The sequence below is a fragment of the Musca domestica genome, unplaced genomic scaffold (assembly GCF_030504385.1).
Source record: "Musca domestica strain aabys unplaced genomic scaffold, Musca_domestica.polishedcontigs.V.1.1 5, whole genome shotgun sequence".
Lineage (NCBI taxonomy): Eukaryota > Metazoa > Arthropoda > Insecta > Diptera > Muscidae > Musca > Musca domestica.
Window position 1 is genome coordinate 26,512,356 of NW_026712346.1, and position 24,371 is coordinate 26,536,726.

The window sequence follows — 24,371 nt, forward strand, 5'->3', positions numbered from 1 at the left end:
CATATTACTGTACCCACCGATATTCGGTATTTTGATGATATTACCCACATGTTTCAACGGAATGGTCTGAAAATCCACACAAGGTGTTCCTTGTGGGTACTTTATATCTCGGCAGAGAATTATCTATATAGGTACACGATATCGTATAGCTCCATATAAAGGTATCCTGGATATTCGGTATTTTGATGATTTTAGCCACATTTTTCAACGGAAATTATACACAAAGGGTTTTTTGTGAGAACTTTTCCCCGACAGAGAATTTTCTATATAGGTTAATGATATCGTATAGCATCCATATAACGGTACCCCCGATATTCGGTATTTTGATGATTTTAAGCACATTTTTAAATCGTATTGTCGAAAAATCCAAATTAAAATTAATTTTTATTTTTATTTTTTTTTTTTTGTAAAAAAATCTTTTAAATAGCTCTTATTTTACGTTTTTCATTCAAAAACAAGTAAAAGAGCTGTAAGTTCGGCCGGGCCGAACTTTTAATACCCTCCACCATTTGGTACAAAAAAAAAAAAATAAATAAATAAAATCCGTTTAAAATTCTGTTAAAATCTTAAAAATACTGAATGCCTATACGACGATGTAGACCTGCATAGGCAACTTTTGTCATAAGTTATTGCAATATTTAAATGCGAAACTTGAAGAAAAATCTGTTTATAATGTAGCTAAAATCATCAAAATACCGAATATAGGGGGTACCGTTATATGGGGGCTTTACGAAGGCGTGGACCTGCACAGAAAATTTTCTGGCATGGGCTGAAGGATCCATTACGAACTTCACATGCGAAATTTGAAACAATCCCGGTAAATAATGTCGTTAAAATCATCAAAATACCGAATATCGGGGTGTACGGTATATGGGGGCTATACGAAGACTTGGACCTACATTGCTCATTTTCTGTTTTATGCTGCAGTATCTATTGCGAACTTCAAATACCAAATTTGGAACGATTCCGTTAAATAATGTCGCTAAAATCATCAAAATACCGAATATCGGAGGTACCGTTATCGGGGCTATATGAAGACGTAGACATCTATGGCTCATTTTTGAACTTAGGATGTAGCATCCATTACGAACTTCAAATACCAAATTATGGGGTCTAGATCCAAAATTTGAAAGGGACCAACAGGGCGCTGGTAACCAGAAGCGAAGGCTATGGAGGACCCATCTTCCCTTCAGACCCTAGTGACACAAGATTCTATATCCCCTGAGGAAATGGCAATTTTTTCTGAGCGCAAGCTATCTTTGAGTAAGACTGCAGTGCCCCCTCTTGGGCCTGTCAGCCTATCCTGCCTATATGTTTTGAATCCTTGGCAGTAAAACTTTTGGCTGGGAGAGATCCAGGTTTCTGCCAGCAGAATAATGTCCGGCTGATGCTCTAGGACAAAATTCCGGAAGAAGTGCCTCCTAGTTTTAGAAACTATGGAGCTAACGTTTAGAAAAACGTACTTCAACATCCCTAATCTAAGGCTACGTGGACCATGAGAGCCCACCAAGCTTCCCTTTCTGCGCGGATGCGTCTAAAGCTAGGACCAAACGACCTAAACTTAGCCAATGTTGTCAAGTCTCCGAACTCCTTCGGCATGTTGCTCATCAGTCCTCCAATGTCTTGGGTGGGTCCAGATGGGCGAGCAGCAGCAGGAGCTTTGGGGGTGGTAGCTGTCCCTGTGGGTAACTGGGGCTGTGCAGTTTTTCCTCCAGCAACGGCAGCATAGTCTTACTTCTTCTTCTCCGCGGAGATGCGGCCAGACCTGGCGTTTTGTTTCGCCTCGGCTTCCTTCCTCCTTTGGATCCGGGTCGCAAGTATTGCCTTCCGTTTAGGGCAGGAAGGGGAGCCGGCAGAGTGGCCTTCCACTTTGCAGTTGACGCACTTAGGGATTGCGTCCGTCTCCTTGCGCGCTTCAAACGTGGGTCACAGATGGGTGGGGTGTCCTTCGCTGCACTTCTCGCAGTTTGGCGGCATCCCACCGTTTGCGGCGATGTGTCCATGACGCTGGCATTTGTAGCACCGCGTTGACTTTACCGCCCTATCCTTTCGGATCAATACACTAAGGCTGAACAACCTATTGACCTTATATAGCTTGTATATATTTTGTTTAATTAAAAAAATATGTTTTCTAATTTAAAAAATATTTTTTATGTTTAAAAAAATATTTTTTATCTTATCGTAATAAATCTTTTAAATAGCTTTTATTTTGTTTTATTTTTTTAATTCACAAAAAAAAAAACGTTACTTATACTTATTTGAATCTAATATTTGCTTTAAAGTTGTTTTAAAAATAATTTTAAGGTTCATCTTTGAAATATTTTTATTTATTTCATACATGTAAGAAAACTGTTTATTTCCCTTAATCGAAACAAGCATACAATTCCTTATTCGTTCGTGTGTATGTTCAACACTCAAAAGATGTTGTCTTAATATAGCATTCACTGTTAGGCATGTGAAGCAAAATAAATTATGCTTCTTTGCCAACGACCATACCACGCTGAGTACATCGGTTCTCGTCCGATCACCGAAATTAAGCAGCGTCGCGCGGTTAGTACTTAGATGGGGGACCGCTTGGGAACACCGCGTGTTGTTAGCATTGTCCAACTTTTTTATATATTTTTTTAATTGAAAAAATATTTTTTTCTAATTTAAAAAATTATTTTTTCGTAAAAAAAAATCTTTTAAATAGCTTTTATTTTATTTTTTTTAATTCAAAAAAAAAAAAAAAATAACGTTACTTTGAATAGCTAATGAATATAATGTATTGATTTTCAGCTAAACATATTTTTGAACGTTGTAAAATATCTTTTCTTTTATGGTGTAAAAATAATATTATAAGATTTATTTTCTCTATTTTGAAAAATAAAGTATAAAACATACTTATTTGCATCTAATCCCTTTTTCGTTCGTGTGTATGTTCAACACTCTTTGTTTGTTTTTTTTTTTTTTTGGCATAGCCACATTTATTTGTTCTAAAACTTACATGCGATTATGATTTATCTCTACAATTTTATAAATCATACGATTTCTGCCTACATAATGGCTAAAAGGCTTACAAATTCAATTTAAATATTAGCTGAGCATTAGCTTCGACAGAAAACTTCTTTATAAATTCATACTAGATTACATTCATTATAAATATTGAATAATTGAATAATTAAAAATAGGAAAATCATTTTATGTTAACTTAAAATACAACTAAAACTACTATTTACAACTTAAAACTACAACTTACAAACTAAACTATATACATATATTTTTGGGCCGTGATTTTACCAAAATCAATCCGAAGTAAATTATATAATTGTGTAGTTATATATACAGTATCTTCTAGATTAAATGTATTATACCTCCAATGGTAAAATAATAGTTCACTAGTTTCTAAGAATTTAAGACCTCCTTTGACTAAAAACAGATCATCTTACAATCACCAGACAATCTTCTCCAGATGGATACTTATATGTGCCATCATCCAATTTAGTTATATTGAGTACAAGACATGATTTTATAACCCTTCTCTCCCACATTATAATTCTATTCATTTTGCTAGATGATATTCCAAACCATGCTGGAAAAACATATGCTAATACAGGCCTAATAATTTGTCTATAAATCAAAAATTTAACTTCTGTGGAGAGACCTTTTTTTGATCTTAGTAAATACTGATAGCCAAAGAAAATACCCTTTTCTTTCCTCAAAATATAATCCACGTGCCTACAATAATCAAATCTACTGTGGAAAATCACACATAAATATTTAATTCTATCAGAATTTCCAATAAGAGTATCTCCAATTTTAATAGTAGGCACATAAGATTTAAAATTGGGATATGTAACCTTTGGTTTACGTTTAATAGTATGGCAGTACATTTGTCAGTATTTAGCCTAAGTCCCCATTTTTTTAAATACAGGCAGAGTTCAGCAAGGTATTGATTGATTTTGTTACTGAGGAGGCTGGCTTTAGGACCCCGTAGCGCAATCAGCACATCATCCGCATATGATAGCAATAATCCTCATTGTGGTGGCTCGGGCATATCGCTCACGAAAATATTGTAAAGCATGGGTCCTAACAAAGAGCCCTGAGGGACACCTGCTTTAACTGCTCTTGGAGTGGTAAGTTGATCACCAACCTTAACTCGAAATGAGCGATCTTTTAAAGAACTGTAAACAAGTCTACTAAATCAAGTAGTTGCATTTTGTGCAGTATGCCACCATGCCAGACCGTGTCAAATGCTTTGGAGAAATCCAATGCAACAGCAATGCTACCTTTTCTTTTATTCAAACCATCACTCACGTAATCTGCAAATGCAGTTAAAGCATGGGAGGTTGAATGTTGGGACTTAAAACCAAATTGGCTGTCTTTCAGAATCTGTTTCAATCTAACATGCTGCTAAGAATAAAGAATTTAAGAAGCTTACCAAATGGAGATAACATCGAAATAGGTCGATAGCTTAAACATAGAGTAGAGTCTGATCCAGGCTTCAGTATAGGGACGATAACTGCGGCCCTCCAATATTTATGGAAATATCCCAGATTTAAGCAGTGATTGAAAAAAATCAATAGAAAGTTAAATATAGTATCACCCGCGGTCAGGGTCCCCAGTTCTTCTTAGCGTGCGCATCAGTCTACGTCTCTCTTGGATAAAACGCTGTATGTGTCGAGATAAGTTGCCGAGGATGCAATTTCTAGCCTGATATTTGGGAACGGATGTGTCTGTTGCCTCAGATTCATAATCTAAGGTCTTAAGTGACCCATTAGCTGATTCCAAAAGAATTCCAGGTGTTATTAGAAAGAAATCCATATATGGTTCTTTCAAAGCGTTAGGTCTTGTTGGCTGGTCTGCGCGATAAGGTTTGAAATTCGAGTGATAGAGAAGATGGTTTTCCAGTGATATACCTCTGCTGTCGGATTACCACCCCAAGATTGGTGTTTAGCATTAAGGTCCATACCAATAATTACTTCGTTATCACTACCCAGATTAAAAAGAGAATCAAGATTACTGGATTGAAAAACTTCATGACGGCGCAAATAGAGGGATGCAAATACAATAGGGACTCCATCCTCTCTACATACCCTAAAACAACAGCTTTCTACTGTCCCAGTATCAACCATAATTCTTTCACAGTTATATCCATCTTTCACTAAAATGGCAGTGTCTCCCCCACCATTTGTTCTGTTTTCTTAAAAGTTTTAAAACCTCGATAAAAATTATGTTTATCAGCAAGTTTATGCTCAGCAATCAAAAATATTTCAGGTTTATGTTGATTTATGAAATTCTGTAAATAGTGTCTGCGAGTGATGGAAACTAGCGAGTTAATATTAATGAAAACACATTTAATGTTGTAAGACATTGTGCCTAATTAGTTGTAGCAAAATTCATTTCATTTAACAGAAAATCTTTAATTGACTCACTGGAAAATTCATTAGATAATTTATCTATTACCAAAGTGTAGGGTAAGATCTCTTTTGGCGTGTGGGTATAAAAATGATATCCCTTATTTTGTAGTAATAGTCTAACATTTTCAAAATTATCTAAACCTGATATACGAGCGGATAATACATTTTTTCTTAACATCTGCAGAATAAACTAACCACGACCCAAATTACGATCAAGTAGGCAGTTTAACTTCTTTTTTCGGTGGAGTTGTCTTCGCAGGATTTGAAACTGGAGGTTTTGTAGTAGGAGTTGCTGCTTTTTTACTAGTTACCGCCTTGGTGCTCTGCCACAAGTCACCCTCGTCCTTCTTAGGAGCTTGTTGTTGGACCTTTGCACCAATCTTCTTTTGAGTGTTACCCTCTTCAGGTTTGCTGCCAGATGATGTGGCCTCATTTATTTTATTGTTGGATACTACTGGCTTTGCATAGTCTTCTTTCATCAACGCAGTGCTGAAGTTTTCGGCTACTTCAGCCGCCCAGTCATCAAGACTGTTATTAATCTCAGTTTCCATAACATCAGTAACTATGGATGGATCATTACTTTTTGATTTATGAATAATGTCCAATAGAACAGAATTTTCCGCCTGCAGGGATCTTACAGTCTCTTCAAGACCAGCAATTACTTTGGTGAGCTGTTCAATTTTAGCTCCCAACTTCATGATTTTGTACGAATCATCATCACTACAACGTGAGCTCTTCTTCTTCTTTCTTTTTCGAGTTTCCGATGAATGAATATTATCGGTGGTACAAGCATCAGATACTAAAACAGCTCCAGGCTCACAAATTATTGAGCTATTTCTTTCATTGCTTTGTAATTTTTGAATTAGGTCAGTTTTTCGTTTTAACTCCACCTCAAGTGAGTGAAAAAATTAGCATCGTTTTTGTTGTTTTGCATTTGGAAAACACCACCAGCGCTGTCAGAGTTAATGTTAACTACTTTGGGGTTGCTTAGGAGGTATAGAGCATTAATGCTGTCTCCTATGCGGTTCTCAGCTTTTTGAAGACTAACGTTCACTTCGGTAAATTTTTGCACCTAGTCTGTCTTAAGCTCTTGGAGTGAACAGACCGTCTGCGGACAAGTGCCAGTGTTGTGTGAAGTGAAAAATAAAAGTGAAAAGTGATAGTGTGCTGAACTAGGAAGGGTTTTGTTTCAAACTTCTTCGTTTCAAACTTAGAAGAGATTTTTCCAAGCTTCAGTAAAATCCCGTCGGCAAATTGAATTTGTGCCTGTCGTCGGGAAGTGTGTTTAGTGACTCTCCTGCGGCAATCTTGGAAAGGATTGCCGCTGGTAGTAGCTCCCTTTATGGAAGGAGCAGTCGGCGCCCGATGGAGGTGGCCGATGGTAATGTCGTACCGGGGCCGTCGGTCGGTAATGCAGTATCGCTAGTCCGTAATGTAGTACCAATGACCGGTCATGTCGGTAATGCAGTACCTTATGGTAATGTGGTGCAGGACGGTAATGCAGTGCTATTTTCCACTCGAACTGTCGATAATACAGTTCGACGCGGTACTACCGACGATTTCACCGGCCGGAGGTTTTCAGCGGTCGGTAATACAGTACCCCAACAACTGGTAACTGCAGTTCCCGCGGGCAAAGCCGTGCCCATTGTTTGTGTCTCGGCTAGTATGGAGGACACAACAGACGAAACGACCACAGATGGCGCCGCTGTTTAAAAGCAGCGGAAGCGAAAGAAAAAACGTGGTTCTAAAGAGGGCGACTCGCCCTATGAATCGTTAAAGCTGGAGGCTAAAATCCGCCAGCTGGAAACCTCGTTATCACTTCTTGCGAAGGATAACAAAACCTTGTCGGCAGAGTTGGCTGTCGTCAAGACGCGCCAAGAAGAGACGGCTAGACAGCTTAATGCTGAGTTCCAGCGCGTCTCCAGCTGCAAGCGCATTATTGCAGCGTATGAGAAGAAATTCTCAGTTAAGGCCGGTGAGATCATGGAGAGCTCACCCACACTTAATGATGATGCCTCAATGGAGGTCGAACTGCTCACGCCGCCAGTGAGGCAGTCTGCGTGCACACCGCCGGTGGCGCAGTTTCAGGTGGAAGCAAGCCGGGCTCCACTACAGGCAGTCAAGAAGCCCATCCTGCCTGGGAAGAAGGACGTCGTGGTCGCTGGAAAACCGACCAAACAACACGACGCAAGGTAAAAAAGGTCCAGATCATGAATGGACCCAACAACGGATCAGCAGCAGCAACATCAGCAGCAGCAACAACATCAGTAGCAGCAGCAGCAGTAGTGGTTAAGCCAAAAATGGATGCTACTCCCGGAAAAAATGGTAAGTCGATACCACCCTTATCGACAGTTGACATTAACGTAAAGGGGGTGACTGACAATTTAATTAAATTGCTCGGACACGACAAATTTACAGTTAGACTAGTCAACCGTAAAGTTAGTGCCTTTCACCTTACCTCATTGGAAGACCATGAAAAGGTGAAAGAATATTTTGTTAAAGAGGGTATACACTTCTATACCCACGCTCCAAAAGGCCAAACCCCGTACTCCGTAGTCTAGGAGGGCCTGTCGAACACCTACGACACTACACATGTTGAGGATGGGCTCAAAGCTTTGAACCTAAACCTCGACATTAAACGTGTCACTAAACTGGGGGGAAACAAATTCCTGATCCACTTGGGCAAAGGATCGGATATTAACGGCCTATACAAAGTACGCCGTGTCCTCACAGGCAATGTCCTTTTCCGAAAGGACAAGAAAAAAGGTCTCACGCAATGCCACAATTGCCAAAGACACTATCATGTGTCGGTAAATTGTGGCATGCCATATTGTTGCGTTAAATGCGCAGGTGACCATTGCCCAGAGAAAAGCAAAATGGTTAGGTCAACTACATTTATATTTGCCAACATCAACTCAGTAATATCGAGGCACAGGAGGCACTACCTCCGGTTATTCCTCGATGAGCATCGGCCGGAGGTCATGATGTTGGCTGAACATAAACTATCTCAAAACCACAGATTTGAGATAGGCGGGTACGTTAGTCACTTACAATATAGGCCAGAACTTAGGGGTGGGGGTACCGCTATATTAGTAAGGGAAAACATAAAATGTGAAAAAGTACCACTTCATTTGGGACCCATCGAGTGTACTTGTATTAGGATCTTTAGGGCCGGCGGGTCACCACTGTACGCAGTGGCTATATACTGCAGGCCTCATGAAAGATTTGACATTAATAGCTTAGAACCTCTTAGGGCTAGATCTGGGGAGGTTATAATAGGGGCCGACCTTAATGCTAAACATACTAGCTGGGGGAATGTTTCAACTTGTACCAGAGGGAAAACAGTTTTAGATTTTTTAACTAGCTGTCCTGATCTAAATGTTATACACACAGATGGACCAACCAGAGTCACCATAGGTTCACAAACCTTCATTGACATCTGTTGGGCTTCATCTGGTATACATATAGACGATAATGGTGTGCGAGGAATTACAACTTTAGATTGTAGATCTGACCACAGGGCTATAAAAATGACTGTTTACGGGAACGAACCGGAAAGTAGACCAAGACGGACTTTCTTTGATTATAGAAGAATGGACAGAAGACAATTTAACAGGATTTTGGCAGAAGAGCTTCCCAACTGCCAACTTCCCATAAATCGGAATGTTACTCATTCGGAAATCGATGCTTGCATCGATGCCACGAGCGAGGTTTTCCCGAATCGCCATGGAGTCCAGTATTCCTAGAATTTATTTTGGGAATAGAGGACCCCGTAGACTTTCGCCAGATATACTAGACCTAATCAGGCAGAAGAAAGTTCTACGGAGAAGTTTACATCGTACAGGAAACCCTGAAAGGTATTCAACTCTCAGGGCGGAAATTCGCAACGCCGATAGAATTATCCAAGGCGCGATTGCGGAATACGAGTCAGTTCAATGGGTACGATACCTCAACGAAATCCAGGTGAACGATCGTATGTACGGTAGGGTTAAGGCTGCAGCGGGTATTAGACGCTATGCCAAAATCCCAGATCTCATCGGTAACGATGGGGTTACGGCAGTCGTGTCTAGTCAAAAGGCTGACATGTTAGCGGACGTTGTCCAAGGACACTCCGATGCCGACGATACTTCCTCTTTCAGTAATACTGTTAGAAATGAGGTATCGATATATAATGATACGTCCCCTTTGGTAACATTTGCAGATCACCTCACTGCAGATGGAACCACAATAAGTGAGGACAATATATGGCGACAACATAAATTCCTCAAAGCACCAAATATTGGGGCAGGTTTAAGAAGAAGATCAAATCCGCGGGGCCGGATGGAATCCCTGACATTGTGTTAAGGAGGACATTAAATAATCGGCAGATCACAATCGCGATTAGTTTAGATTTTGCCAAAGCATTTGACAATGTTTGGCAAAACGCCATCATATATAAAATCAGAAGGCTAGGCTTCGATTTTAATATATGTAGATTAGTGACTAGTTTCCTAGCAACTCGTAGTTTTAGGGTTAAAGTTGATGAGGACCTTTCTTCAGAAAGGGCAGTAAATGCCGGGGTACCACAAGCATCTCTCCTTGGCCCTGTCCTTTTCAAAATTTTTACTAGTGATGTACCACATGCGCCCGAAGAGCATTTGCTCCTGGCATATGCAGATGAGAAACACTAACTCACGTTTAAAGGCATATTTGGAGCAACTCTCCAAATACTTCCATACCTGGAAAATGCGATTAAACGTAGACAAATGTGCTCAAGGGCAAGAAAAAATACTTATACCGCAGCGCCAGGCAGTATGAGCCAATTCTTGTGATTGGAGGGCAACAAATTCGCAATTCGGACCAGATCAAATATCTGGTCGTTATTTTACATAGCAACTTTGAGTTTGTTAGGCATATTGACTACATACTTAGAAAAGTCAAGTGTATATATTGGGCCTACCAGCGTGCTTTAAGTGCTACTGGAGGGCTTACTGTTAAGGCTAGATTACTTATCTACAAACAGATAATAAGGTCTCTCATTGCCTTTCCTATTTTGTTTGGAATATCTTCCAGCCAAATGGAAAGACTGCGCTTTTGGGAAAGGCGAACTTTAAGGTCCTGTTGAGAATTAAGGCGAACCCAGGGTGAAGATGGAACCTGGCGTTTACCTCCCAACAGGATAATTTACGAATCGATCGACTTTAGCCGTATAGATTAATTTGTTATGGCTAGCGCTCTAAAGTGCCTAGACAGAGCCGCATCAGTCGATAGCAGGTTAGTAAGAGAAAGCCTTGAACATGAAACAGACATGGACAGGCTAGCTCGGGCCAATTATAGGCCACCGAGCAGTTTACTAACGATGAATGAAGAGGGTCTTCTCTACTATCATCGAAGGAATGGGACGCTCGCGTTAAAAAACCCCGTATATAAGGTATCGCAATAGCCGGTGTGGCATCCATTGTACATATTGTAAATAGTAGATTAGTAATTAGATTAAGTAGTTATAAGTAGATTTAACCTTAAAAATTAAGTATATTTAAAAGTAGATTTAAGAATTTAAATATTAAAATGTTAGCGACTTCATTTTTTTAAACATCATTTTTTAGGAGAACATTATAATTATAAGCGTAATTATAAGTATAATTGTAATTAAAATAGTTTAGAGACTGGCTATAGCTTCACTAAGATAAGTATTATATAGATAAACATAGAAAAATAAGATTTATGTTAAGTATAGATATAAGGAAATATTGTTAGCCGTAAGGTGTTTACAAATTGTTTAAAGAAACTGATGGAAAATAAATTGAATTGAATTGTTGATTTTCCACAATAATCATATACAGTTCACTTATAATTATCACTTCACAACAACTTTTCACAACAAGAGCACAACACTGAACCATGTTCAACACTGAAAAGACGTTGTCTTAATATAGCATTCACGGTTAGGTGAAGCAAAATAAACTATGCTTCTTTGCCAACGACCATACCAGGCTGAGTACATCGATTCTCGTCCGATCACCGAAATTAAGCAGCGTCGGGCGCGGTAAGTACTTAGATGGGGGACCGCTTGGGAACACCGCGTGTTGATGGCATTGTCCAACTATTTTATATATTTTTTTATACCCTCCACCATACTATGGAGGGTATATTAATTTTGTCATTCCGTTTGTAACTCCTCGAAATACTCACGTCAGACCCAACAAAGTATATATATTCTTGATCAGCGTAAAATTCTAAGACGATTTAGCCATGTCCGTCTGTCTGTCTGTGTGTCTGTCTGTCCGTCTGTCTGTCTGTCTGTCTGTCTGTCTGTCTGTTGTAATCACGCTATCTTTCGAACAAATTGAGATAGAAGGCTAAAATTTTGCACACATGTATATTTTGCCAGTAGGCAGGTTAAGTTCGTAAATGGGTCATGTAGGTCCAAGTTTTCATATAGCCCCCATATAACGGTACCTCTCGATATTCGGTATTTTGATGATTTTAGCGACATTATTCACCGGAACCGTTCCAAATTTGGTATTTGAAGTTCGTAATAGATACTGCAGCAGAAAACAGAAAATGGGCCATGTAGGTCCACGTCTTCGTATAGCCCCCATATACCGTACCCCCCGATATTCGGTATTTTGATGATTTTAGCGACATTATTTAACGGAACCGTTCCAAATTTGGTATTTGAAGTTCGTAATAGATACTGCAGCAGAAAACAGAAAATGGACCATGTAGGTCCACGTCTTCGTATAGGCCCTATATACCGTACCCCCCGATATTCGGTATTTTGATGATTTTAGCGACATTATTTACCGGGATTGTTTTAAATTTCGCATTTGAAGTTCGTAATGGATACTTCAGCCCATGCCAGAAAATTGTCTGTGCAGGTCCACGTCTTGGTATAGCCCCCATATAACGGTACCCCCTATATTCGGTATTTTGATGATTTTAGCTATATTATAAACAAATTTTTCTTCATGTTTCGCATTTAAATGTTGTAATAACTTATGACAAAAGTTGCCTATGCAGGTATACGTCGTCGTATAGACATTCGGTATTTTTAAGATATTAACAGAATTTTTAAAGGATTTTTTTTTATTTTATTTATTTATTTTATTTTTTTAGGAAATTGCCAAATTTGTACCAAATGGTGGAGGGTATTAAAAGTTCGGCCCGGCCGAACTTACAGCTTTTTTACTTGTTTCATTTAAATAAATATTTTTATACCCTCCACCATACTATGGAGGGTATATTAATTTTGTCATTCCGTTTGTAACTCCTCGAAATACTCACGTCAGACCCAACAAAGTATATATATTCTTGATCAGCGTAAAATTCTAAGACGATTTAGCCATGTCCGTCTGTCTGTCTGTGTGTCTGTCTGTCTGTCTGTCTGTCCGTCTGTCTGTCTGTCTGTCTGTCTGTCTGTCTGTTGTAATCACGCTATCTTTCGAACAAATTGAGATAGAAGGCTAAAATTTTGCACACATGTATATTTTGCCAGTAGGCAGGTTAAGTTCGTAAATGGGTCATGTAGGTCCAAGTTTTCATATAGCCCCCATATAACGGTACCTCTCGATATTCGGTATTTTGATGATTTTAGCGACATTATTCACCGGAACCGTTCCAAATTTGGTATTTGAAGTTCGTAATAGATACTGCAGCAGAAAACAGAAAATGGGCCATGTAGGTCCACGTCTTCGTATAGCCCCCATATACCGTACCCCCCGATATTCGGTATTTTGATGATTTTAGCGACATTATTTAACGGAACCGTTCCAAATTTGGTATTTGAAGTTCGTAATAGATACTGCAGCAGAAAACAAAAATTGGACCATGTAGGTCCACGTCTTCGTATAGGCCCTATATACCGTACCCCCCGATATTCGGTATTTTGATGATTTTAGCGACATTATTTACCGGGATTGTTTTAAATTTCGCATTTGAAGTTCGTAATGGATACTTCAGCCCATGCCAGAAAATTGTCTGTGCAGGTCCACGTCTTGGTATAGCCCCCATATAACGGTACCCCCTATATTCGGTATTTTGATGATTTTAGCTATATTATAAACAAATTTTTCTTCATGTTTCGCATTTAAATGTTGTAATAACTTATGACAAAAGTTGCCTATGCAGGTATACGTCGTCGTATAGACATTCGGTATTTTTAAGATATTAACAGAATTTTTAAAGGATTTTTTTTTATTTTATTTATTTATTTTATTTTTTTAGGAAATTGCCAAATTTGTACCAAATGGTGGAGGGTATTAAAAGTTCGGCCCGGCCGAACTTACAGCTTTTTTACTTGTTTCATTTAAATAAATATTTTTATACCCTCCACCATACTATGGAGGGTATATTAATTTTGTCATTCCGTTTGTAACTCCTCGAAATACTCACGTCAGACCCAACAAAGTATATATTCTTGATCAGCGTAAAATTCTAAGACGATTTAGCCATGTCCGTCTGTCTGTCTGTGTGTCTGTCTGTCTGTCTGTCTGTCCGTCTGTCTGTCTGTCTGTCTGTCTGTCTGTCTGTTGTAATCACGCTATCTTTCGAACAAATTGAGATAGAAGGCTAAAATTTTGCACACATGTATATTTTGCCAGTAGGCAGGTTAAGTTCGTAAATGGGTCATGTAGGTCCAAGTTTTCATATAGCCCCCATATAACGGTACCTCTCGATATTCGGTATTTTGATGATTTTAGCGACATTATTCACCGGAACCGTTCCAAATTTGGTATTTGAAGTTCGTAATAGATACTGCAGCAGAAAACAGAAAATGGGCCATGTAGGTCCACGTCTTCGTATAGCCCCCATATACCGTACCCCCCGATATTCGGTATTTTGATGATTTTAGCGACATTATTTAACGGAACCGTTCCAAATTTGGTATTTGAAGTTCGTAATAGATACTGCAGCAGAAAACAAAAATTGGACCATGTAGGTCCACGTCTTCGTATAGGCCCTATATACCGTACCCCCCGATATTCGGTATTTTGATGATTTTAGCGACATTATTTACCGGGATTGTTTTAAATTTCGCATTTGAAGTTCGTAATGGATACTTCAGCCCATGCCAGAAAATTGTCTGTGCAGGTCCACGTCTTGGTATAGCCCCCATATAACGGTACCCCCTATATTCGGTATTTTGATGATTTTAGCTATATTATAAACAAATTTTTCTTCATGTTTCGCATTTAAATGTTGTAATAACTTATGACAAAAGTTGCCTATGCAGGTATACGTCGTCGTATAGACATTCGGTATTTTTAAGATATTAACAGAATTTTTAAAGGATTTTTTTTTATTTTATTTATTTATTTTATTTTTTAGGAAATTGCCAAATTTTTACCAAATGGTGGAGGGTATTAAAAGTTCGGCCCGGCCGAACTTACAGCTTTTTTACTTGTTTATATTTAAAAAATAATTTTTTATTTTTTCCGTAAAAAGATTTTCTAAATAGCTTTTGTTTTATTTTTTTAATTCAAAAAAAAAAAAAAAAAATGAATAAAATTATTTTGAATAGCTAATGAAAATAATAATTTATTTTTAGCTAAACATATTTTTGAACGTTGTAAAATATCTTTTCTTTTATGGTTTAAAAATAATAATATAAGATTTATTTTCTCTTTTTTGAAAAATTAAGTATAAAACATACTTATTTGCATCTAATATTTGCTTTAAAGTTTTTTTAAAAATTATTTTAAGGTTCATCTTTGAAATATTTTTATTTCATACTTGTAAGAAAACTGTTTATTTCCCTTAACCAAAACAAGCATACGATCCCTTATTCGTTCGTGTGTATGCTCAACACTCAAAAGACGTTGTCTTAATATAGCATTCACTGTTAGGCATATGAAGCAAAATAAACTATGCTTCTTTGCCAACGACCATACCAAGCTGAGTACATCGGTTCTCGTCCGATCACCGAAATTAAGCAGCGTCGGGCGCGGTTAGTACTTAGATGGGGGATCGCTTGGGAACACCGCGTGTTGTTGGCAATGTCCAACTTTTTATACCCTCCACCAAAAAAAGTATGGAGTGTATATTAAGTTTGTCATTCCGTTTGTAACTCATCGAAATAATCATTTTAGACCCAACAAAGTATATATATTCTTGATCAGCGTAAAATTCTAAGACGATTTAGCCCTGTCCGTCCGTCTGTTGTAATCACGCTACAGTCTAAACGAATTATGATAGGAAGCTAAAATTTTGCACAGATCTCTCTTTTGTCTGCAGGCAGGTCAAGTTCGAAGATGGGGTATATCGGTCCACAATATCGTATAGCCTCCATATAACGGTAGCCCTTGGTATTCGGCATTTTGATGATATTAGCCACATTTTTCAACGGAATTGTCTCAAAATCCACACAAGGAGTTCCTTGTGGGTACTTTATACCTCGGCAGAAAATTATCTATATAGGTCCACGATATCGTATAGCCCCCATATAACGGTACCCCCGCTATTTGGTATTTTGATGATTTTATCCACATTTTTCAACGGAATTGTCTGAAATTCGACAAAAGGTGTCCCTTGTGGGCATTTTACCCCCTCAAAGAGAATTGTCTATATAGGTCCACGATATCGTATATCCCCCTATATTCGGTATTTTGATGATGTTAGCCACGCTTTATAATGGTATTGTCTTAAAATCCACACAAGTAGTTCCTTGTGAGTACATCACCTCCTGAGAGAGAATTGTCTATACAAGTCCACGATATCGTATATCCCCCATATTACGGTACCCCCCATTATTCGGTATTTTTATGATTTTACCCACAATTTTTATCGGAATTGTCTGAAAATCCACACAAGGATTTCCTTTTGGGTACTTTTTACCTCGACAGAGGTCCACGATATCGTATAGCCCTTATATAACGGTACCCCCGATATTCGGTATTTTGATGCTTTTAGCCATATTTTTCAACGGAATGGTCACAAGGGGTTCTTTGTGAGCACTTTACCCCCTGACATAGAGTTCTCTATATATGATTTTAGCTATATATTCCGATGGTATTCTCTGAAAATCCATACAAGGATTTCTTTGTGAGCACTTTACCCCTGAAAGGTATTTTTCTATATAGGTCCACAATATCGTATATCCCTCATATAACGGTACCCCGCGATATTCGGTATTTTGATAATTTTAGCCACATTTTCCAATCGTATTGTGTGAAAATCTACACACGGAATTCTTTGCGAGCACTTTACCCCTGAAACGGAATTCTCTACATTGGTCCACAATATCGTATATCCCTCATATAACGGTACCCCCGATATTCGGTATTTTGACGATTTTAGCCACATTTTCCAATAGTATTGTGTGAAAATCCACACACGGAATTCTTTGTGAGCACTCTACCCCCCGACAGAGAATTCTCTATATAGGTTAACGATAACGTATAGCCCCCATATAACGGTACCCCGCGATATTCGGTATTTTGATGATTTTAGCCACATTTTTCAACGGAATTGTCTGATAATCCACACAAGAAGTTCTTTCTGAGTACTTTACTCCCTGAAAGAGAGATGTTTGTATAGGTCCACGATATCGCAAATATCCCCCATATAACGGTACCCTCTGATATTCGGTATTTTGATGATTTCAGCCACATTTTTTAACGGAATTGTCTGAAATTCCACACAAGGGGTTCTTTGTGAGCACTTTACCCCCTGACATAGAGTTCTCTATATAGGTAAACGATATCGTATAGCCCCCATATAACGGTACCCCCGTTATTCGGTATTTTGATGTTTTTAGCTATATATTCCAATGGTATTCTCTGAAAATCCACACAAGGATTTCTTTGTGAGCACTTTACCCCTGAAAGGTATTTTTCTATATAGGTCCAAAATATCGTATATCCCCCATATAACGGTACACCCGATATTCGGGATTTTGGTGATTTTAGCCATATTTCCCAATGGAATTATCTGAAAATCCACACAAGGAGTTCCTTGTGAGTACTTTACCCCCAGACATAGTTTTGTCTATATAGGTCCACAATAGCGTATATCCCCCCATATATCGACACCTTCCGATATTGGGTATTTTTAAGATTTTAACAGAATTTTCAATGGATTTTATTTATTTATTTTTTTTTTTTTGAATTCGTTCCTAATGGTAAAGGGTATTCAAAGTTCCGCCCGGCCGAACTTACTGCTTTTTATGCCCTCCACCGTACTATGGAGGGTATATTAATTTTGTCATTCCGTTTGTAACTCCTCGAAATACTCATGTCAGACCCAACAAAGTATATATATTCTTGATCAGCGTAAAATTCTAAGACGATTTAGCCATGTCCGTCTGTTTGTCTGTCTGTCCGTCTGTCTGTCTGTTGTAATCACGCTATATTTCGAACAAATTAAGATAGAAGACTAAAACTTTGCACACATGTATATTATGCCAGTAGGCAGGTTAAGTTCGTAAATGGACCATGTAGGTCCAATTTATCATATAGCGCCCATATAACGATACCTCTTGGTATTTTGATGATTTTAGCGACATTATTCGCCGGAATTGTTTCCAATTTGGCATTTGAAGTAGAGACTGGCTACATCTTCACTTTAGAGACTGGCTACAGCTTCACTGTAGCCTAAGATAAGTATTATATAGATAAACTTAGAAAAATAAGATTTATGTTAAGTATAGATATAAGGAAATATTGTTAGCCGTAAGGTGTTTACAAATTGTTTAAAGAAACTGATGGAAAATAAATTGAATTGAATTGATCATTTTCCACAATAATCATATACAGTTCACTTATAATTATCACTTCACGACAACTTTTCACAACAAGAGCACAACACTGAATCATGTTCAACAATGAAAAGACGTTGTCTTAATATAGCATTCACGGTTAGGTGAAGCAAAATAAACTATGCTTCTTTGCCAACGACCATACCAGGCTGAGTACATCGATTCTCGTCCGATCACCGAAATTAAGCAGCGTCGGGCGCGGTAAGTACTTAGATGTGGGACCGCTTGGGAACACCGCGTGTTGATGGCATTGTCCAACTATTTTATATATTTTTTTTAATTTAAATAAATATTTTTTTATATTTAAAAAATAATTTTTTATTTTTTCCGTAAAAAGATTTTCTAAATAGCTTTTGTTTTATTTTTTTTAATTCAAAAAAAAAAAAAAAAATAAAATAATAAATAAAATTATTTTGAATAGCTAATGAATATAATAATTTATTTTTAGCTAAACATATTTTTGAACGTTGTAAAATATCTTTTCTTTTATGGTTTAAAAATAATAATATAAGATTTATTTTCTCTTTTTGAAAAATTAAGTATAAAACATACTTATTTGCATCTAATATTTGCTTTAAAGTTTTTTTAAAAATTATTTTAAGGTTCATCTTTGAAATATTTTTATTTCATACTTGTAAGAAAACTGTTTATTTCCCTTAACCGAAACAAGCATACGATCCCTTATTCGTTCGTGTGTATGCTCAACACTCAAAAGACGTTGTCTTAATATAGCATTCACTGTTAGGCATATGAAGCAAAATAAACTATGCTTCTTTGCCAACGACCATACCAAGCTGAGTACATCGGTTCTCGTCCGATCACCGAAATTAAGCAGCGTCGGGCGCGGTTAGTACTTAGATGGGGGACCGCTTGGGAACACCGCGTGTTGTTGGCAATGTCCAACTTTTTATACCCTCCACCAAAAAAAGTATGGAGTGTATATTAAGTTTGTCATTCCGTTTGTAACTCATCGAAATAATCATTTTAGACCCAACAAAGTATATATATTCTTGATCAGCGTAAAATTCTAAGACGATTTAGCCCTGTCCGTCCGTCTGTTGTAATCACGCTACAGTCTAAACGAATTATGATAGGAAGCTAAAATTTTGCACAGATCTCTCTTTTGTCTGCAGGCAGGTCAAGTTCGAAGATGGGGTATATCGGTCCACAATATCGTATAGCCTCCATATAACGGTAGCCCTTGGTATTCGGCATTTTGATGATATTAGCCACATTTTTCAACGGAATTGTCTCAAAATCCACACAAGGAGTTCCTTGTGGGTACTTTATACCTCGGCAGAAAATTATCTATATAGGTCCACGATATCGTATAGCCCCCATATAACGGTACCCCCGCTATTTGGTATTTTGATGATTTTATCCACATTTTTCAACGGAATTGTCTGAAATTCGACAAAAGGTGTCCCTTGTGGGCATTTTACCCCCTCAAAGAGAATTGTCTATATAGGTCCACGATATCGTATATCCCCCTATATTCGGTATTTTGATGATGTTAGCCACGCTTTATAATGGTATTGTCTTAAAATCCACACAAGTAGTTCCTTGTGAGTACATCACCTCCTGAGAGAGAATTGTCTATACAAGTCCACGATATCGTATATCCCTCATATAACGGTACCCCCCAATATTCGGTATTTTTATGATTTTACCCACAATTTTTATCGGAATTGTCTGAAAATCCACACTAGGATTTCCTTGTGGGTACTTTTTACCTCGACAGAGGTCCACGATATCGTATAGCCCTTATATAACGGTACCCCCGATATTCGGTATTTTGATGCTTTTAGCCATATTTTTCAACGGAATGGTCACAAGGGGTTCTTTGTGAGCACTTTACCCCCTGACATAGAATTCTCTATATATGATTTTAGCTATATATTCCGATGGTATTCTCTGAAAATCCATACAAGGATTTCTTTGTGAGCACTTTACCCCTGAAAGGTATTTTTCTATATAGGTCCACAATATCGTATATCCCTCATATAACGGTACCCCCGATATTCGGTATTTTGATAATTTTAGCCACATTTTCCAATCGTATTGTGTGAAAATCCACACACGGAATTCTTTGCGAGCACTTTACCCTGAAACGGAATTCCCTACATTGGTCCATAATATCGTATATCCCTCATATAACGGTACCCCCGATATTCGGTATTTTGATGATTTTAGCCACATTTTCCAACAGTATTGTGTGAAAATCCACACACGGAATTCTTTGTGAGCACTCTACCCCCCGACAGAGAATTCTCTATATAGGTTAACGATAACGTATAGCCCCCATATAACGGTACCCCGCGATATTCGGTATTTTGATGATTTTAGCCACATTTTGCAATCGTATTTTGTGAAAATCCACACACGGAATTCTTTGTGAGCACTATACCCCTGAAAAGGAATTGTCTATATAGGTCCACAATATCGTATATCCCCCATATAACTGTACTCCCCGATATTCGGTATTTTGATGATTTTAGCCACATTTTCCAACAGTATTGTGTGTAAATCCACACACGGAATTCTTTGTGAGCACTCTACCCCCCGACAGAGAATTCTCTATATAGGTTAACGATAACGTATAGCCCCCATATAACGGTACCCCGCGATATTCGGTATTTTGATGATTTTAGCCACATTTTGCAATCGTATTTTGTGAAAATCCACACACGGAATTCTTTGTGAGCACTATACCCCTGAAACGGAATTGTCTATATAGGTCCACAATATCGTATATCCCCCATATAACTGTACTCCCCGATATTCGGTATTTTGATGATTTTAGCCACATTTTCCAACAGTATTGTGTGAAAATCCACACACGGAATTCTTTGTGAGCACTCTACCCCCCGACAGAGAATTCTCTATATAGGTTAACGATAACGTATAGCCCCCATATAACTGTACCCCGCGATATTCGGTATTTTGATGTTTTTAGCTATATATTACAATGGTATTCTCTGAAAATCCACACAAGGATTTCTTTGTGAGCACTTTACCCCTGAAAGGTATTTTTCTATATAGGTCCAAAATATCGTATATCCCCCATATAACGGTACACCCGATATTCGGGATTTTGATGATTTTAGCCATATTTCCCAATGGAATTATCTGAAAATCCACACAAGGAGTTCCTTGTGAGTACTTTACCCCCAGACATAGTTTTGTCTATATAGGTCCACAATAGCGTATATCCCCCCATATATCGGCACCTTCCGATATTGGGTATTTTTAAGATTTTAACAGAATTTTCAATGGATTTTATTTATTTTTTTTGAATTCGTTCCTAATGGTAAAGGGTATTCAAAGTTCCGCCCGGCCGAACTTACTGCTTTTTATGCCCTCCACCGTACTATGGAGGGTATATTAATTTTGTCATTCCGTTTGTAACTCCTCGAAATACTCATGTCAGACCCAACAAAGTATATATATTCTTGATCAGCGTAAAATTCTAAGACGATTTAGCCATTTCTGTCTGTCTGTCTGTCTGTCTGTTGTAATCACGCTATATTTCCAACAAATTGAGATAGAAGACTAAAACTTTGCACACATGTATATTTTGCCAGTAGGCAGGTTAAGTTCGTAAATGGGCCATGTAGGTCCAAGTTATCATATAGCCCCCATAAAACGGTACCTCCCGATATTCGGTATTTTGATGATTTTAGCGACATTATTCGCCGAAATTGTTTCCAATTTGGCAGTTGAAGTATGTTATTGATACTACAACCTAAGACAGAAAATTATCTGTACAGGTCCACGTCTTCGTAGAGACCCCATATAACGGTACCCCCGATATTCGGTATTTTGATGATTTTAACGACACCATTTACCGAAATCGTTTCAAATTTGGTATTTGAAGTTCGTAATGGATGCTACATCCTAAGTCAAAAAATGAGCCATGTAGGTCTACGTCTTCATATAGCCCAGATATAACGGTACCCCCGATATTCGGTATTTTGATGTTTTTAACGACATTATTTAACGGAATCGTTCCAAATTTGGTATTTGAAGTTCGTAATAGATACTGCAGCATAAAACAGAAAATGGGCCATGTAGGTCCACGTCTTCGTACCCCCCGATATTCGGTATTTTGATGATTTTAACGACATTATTTACCGGGATTGTTTCAAATTTCGCATGTGAAGTTCGTAATGGATACTTCAGCCCATGCCAGAAAATTTTCTGTGCAGGTCCACGCATTCGTAAAGCCCCCATATAACGGTACCCCCTATATTCGGTATTTTGATGATTTTAGCTACATTATAAACAGATTTTTCTTCAAGTTTCGCATTAAAATATTGCAATAACTTATGACAAAAGTTGCCTATGCAGGTCTACGTCGTCGTATAGCCATTCGGTATGTTTAAGATTTTAACAGAATTTCAAACGGATTTTATTTATTTTTTTTGTATCAAATGGTGGAGGGTATTAAAAGTTCGGCCCGGCCGAACTTATAGCTTTTTTACTTGTTTATATTCTTATACCCTCCACCAAAAAAGTATGGAGGGTATATTAATTTCGTCATTCCATTTGTAACTCATCGAAATAATCATTTTAGACCCAACAAAGTATATATATTCTTGATCAGCGTAAAATTCTATAACGATTTAGCCCCGTCCGTCTGTCCGTCTGTTGTAATCACGCTACAGTCTAAACGAATAAAGATAGGAAGCTAAAATTTTGCACAGATCTCTCTTTTGTCTGCAGGCAGGTAAAGTTCGAAGATAGGCTATATCGGTCCACGATATCGTATAGCCCCCATATAACTGTACCCACCGATATTCGGTATTTTGATGATGTTAGCAACATTTTTCAATGGAATTGTCTGAAGATCCACACAAGTAGTTCCTTGTGTGTACTTTATACCTCGGTAGAGAATTTTTTATATAGGTCCACAATATCGTATAGCCTCCATATAACGGTACCCCCGGTATTCGGCATTTTGATGATTTTAGCCACATTTTTCAATGAAATTGTCTGAAATTCCACAAAAGGAGTTCCTTGTGAGCATTTTACCCCCTCAATAGGAATTGTCTATACAGGTCCACGATATCGTATATCCCCCATATAACGGTACCCCCCGATATTCGGTATTTTGATGATTTTACCCACATTTTTCAACGGAATTGTCTGGAAATCCACACAAGGAGTTCTTTGTGGGTACTTTATACCTCGGCAGAGAATTATCTATATAGGTCCACGATATCGTATAGCCCCCATATAAAGGTACCCCGATATTCGGTATTTTGATGATTTAAGCCACATTTTCCAATCGTATTGTCTGAAAATCCACACACGGAGTTCTGTGTGAGCACTTTACCCCTGAAACGGAATTGTCTATATAGGTCCACAATATCGTATAACGGTACTCCCCTATATTCCGTGTTTTGATGATTTTACCCACATTTTTCAACGGAATCATCTGAAAATCCACGCAAGGAGTTCCTTGTGAGTACTTTACACGCAGACATAGATTTGTCTTTATAGGTCCACAATATCGTATATCCCCCCATATATCGGCACCTTCCTATATTAGATATTTTAAGGATTTTAAAAGAATTTTTAATGGATTTTATTTTTTTCAAAATTTTCTAATACGTTCCAAATGGTGGAGAGTATTCAAAGTTCGGCCCGGCCGAACTTACTGCATTTTTACTTGTTTTAGTTTAAAAAATATTTTTTCTAATTTAAAAAATATTTTTTTATATTTAAAAAATCATTTTTAATTTTTTCCGTAAAAAAATCTTTTAAATAACCTTTATTTTATTTTTTTAATTCAAAAAAAAAAAAAAACAAGTAAAAAAGCTGTAAGTTCGGCCGGGCCGAACTTTTAATACCCTCCACCATTTGGTACAAATTTGGCAATTTCCAAAAAATAAAACCCGTTAAAAATTCTGTTAAAATCTTAAAAATACCGAATGCTTATACGACGACGTGGGCCTGCATAGGCAACTTTTGTCATAAATCATTACAATATTTAAATGCGAAACTTGAAGAAAAATCTGTTTATAATGTAGCTAAAATCGTCAAAATACCGAATATGGGGGGGTACCGTTATATGGGGGCTATACGAAGACGTGGAAATGCACAGACAATTTTCTGGCATGGGCTGAAGTATCCATTACGAACTTCATATACAAAATTTGAAACAATCCCTGTAAATAATGTCGCTAAAATCATTAAAATACCGAATATCGGGGGGTACCGTTATATGGGGG

At 37.8% G+C, this 24,371-nt stretch overlaps 1 non-coding gene and 4 pseudogenes across 1 annotated transcript; all 5 read left to right on the forward strand.

Moving 5' to 3' along the window:
* Window positions 1-2,482: 2,482 nt before the first annotated feature.
* Window positions 2,483-2,599, forward strand: LOC131805248 (5S ribosomal RNA; annotated as a pseudogene).
* Window positions 2,600-11,354: 8,755 nt separating this feature from the next.
* LOC131805245 (5S ribosomal RNA) lies at window positions 11,355-11,473 on the forward strand (annotated as a pseudogene).
* Window positions 11,474-15,257: 3,784 nt separating this feature from the next.
* On the forward strand, window positions 15,258-15,376 carry LOC131805214 (5S ribosomal RNA; annotated as a pseudogene).
* A 2,890-nt stretch (window positions 15,377-18,266) lies between these two features.
* On the forward strand, window positions 18,267-18,385 carry LOC131805256 (5S ribosomal RNA; annotated as a pseudogene).
* A 526-nt stretch (window positions 18,386-18,911) lies between these two features.
* LOC131805192 (5S ribosomal RNA) lies at window positions 18,912-19,030 on the forward strand. The gene has a single exon (XR_009343588.1). It is a non-coding gene; the product is annotated as a 5S ribosomal RNA (ribosomal RNA).
* The last annotated feature ends 5,341 nt before the right edge of the window (window positions 19,031-24,371 follow it).